Raw genomic sequence first — 1694 nt, 5'->3', positions numbered from 1 at the left:
GAAACAGCTGAGACCTCCATAAAGTCTTTCAAACTATGAAAGATCAACCACTGAGCAATAAAATATTCCTGGCTGTAAAAGCACTTGTATGTAAATCAATCAAACAAGCAAAAATAGCACCGAAGCCACAAAGAGCTTTTGCTTATTGTGTTCAGTTATATTACATTTCTTGGCCTGTTCCTGTCTACAATAATTCTGTAATCTGCTGTATCAAGTGTTGCACGTCTGAGCATAATTTGGATGGGTAGTCTAGTCTATGCAGATGAGTTATGACATGTTACTGATTGTAGCACATATGGTGCCACCGTGAACGCTCTCACCCCCTGCTGGCCATTAGTCACACTGCACCAATTTTATGAGATACCCCTGACATCGGTTACCATGTTGACATTTGCTGCCAACATTGACTGTTTTTGACACAAACTAGAGGCCAATCATAAAGTCAGCAACAGCTGCTGCAGACTTCTGAACATATTTGCCCCAATAGTCTGCCAAAAAACCCAGTGGCTTAACACCCACGAGCAGCTGCTCAGTCGGTTTACATGTGAGAATGTGCTTTTGCTGGAATGCATTAAGTCTGATTGTTTTTGCTGGCATTTCTGCATACATATTAACATCTTAAATTATAGTGCTCTCATGGGGAGCACCTAAGTTCATGCACTTTTGCTGAGCCCACATGCTAAAAATAATAATAAACAAAATGATTATTTTAGCAGATTTTATACAATATTTTTGTGGTTGGTTGACTGCAGTCCTAAAACAACCTTAGCTACTTAGGTAAACATTAATGGTTCAATCTAGTAAGAAGCTGATATTATTAGCCTGTGGAGATCGCCGCACTGCAGCTTTTGTGTTTCCAGGCTGAGTTTTATCTGCTGAAATACAAAGGAAACTGCTGCTTTCAGCCCTGATGCAAGGATTACAGAAGAAACCTCTTTACCTTCACACCTCCACAGTATCGACTGAAATTCGCACATATATTTGCTCTCATTCTCAAAGGTTGTGAGAATGTAGCCTCTCGCAACCTTTGAGACAGACTTAAAGTGTTATGTTCACCTTACCTTGTAATGCACAGGTAAAACTGACAATGTTTAAAGAGTATCATCAGTAAGGTCTCGTAAAATAAGATTTGAAAAATAATAGAAGACCAGAAGATTAAAACCAGAATAGTTCACCTAAAAAAAAAGAAGGTAATTATTCATTATAACATGAAACAAACATTTGATTTCCAACCATGTTATTATATGATGAATTTCTTCCAGTCCACTTCTTATTTCAGTTCAAGCTCTAGTAGGCATTGGTATGAATTTTCAGTTTGCATACATTCTCAATTTGTTGCACAACCCTGGTTGCAAGATAGAAAGTCATATGCATGCCTTTAAAATGACATGTAGGTGAAAAAAAAAAGAGACTATTTTATTTTTGGGTGATCAATCCCTATAAATAATTTAAAGATGTGTGCTTGATATGAATGCTGTTGGATTTTTTTCTTAAAGTTAGCATAAAATGTTACATCTTTTACATCTATTTGACAAACCACACACACACACACACAGAGACACACAGGTTTGTTTTTGTGAAAAGTGGGGACATCCCATAGGCGTAATGGTTTTTATACTGTACAGACCGTGTATTCTATTGCCCTACACCAACCCTACCCCTTACAGGAAACGTTGTGCTATTTCAGATTTTCA

Source organism: Sinocyclocheilus grahami, unplaced genomic scaffold, assembly GCF_001515645.1.
Source record: "Sinocyclocheilus grahami isolate Dianchi unplaced genomic scaffold, SAMN03320097.WGS_v1.1 scaffold795.1, whole genome shotgun sequence".
NCBI classification, from domain to species: domain Eukaryota; kingdom Metazoa; phylum Chordata; class Actinopteri; order Cypriniformes; family Cyprinidae; genus Sinocyclocheilus; species Sinocyclocheilus grahami.
This window is presented reverse-complemented; position numbering follows the sequence as displayed.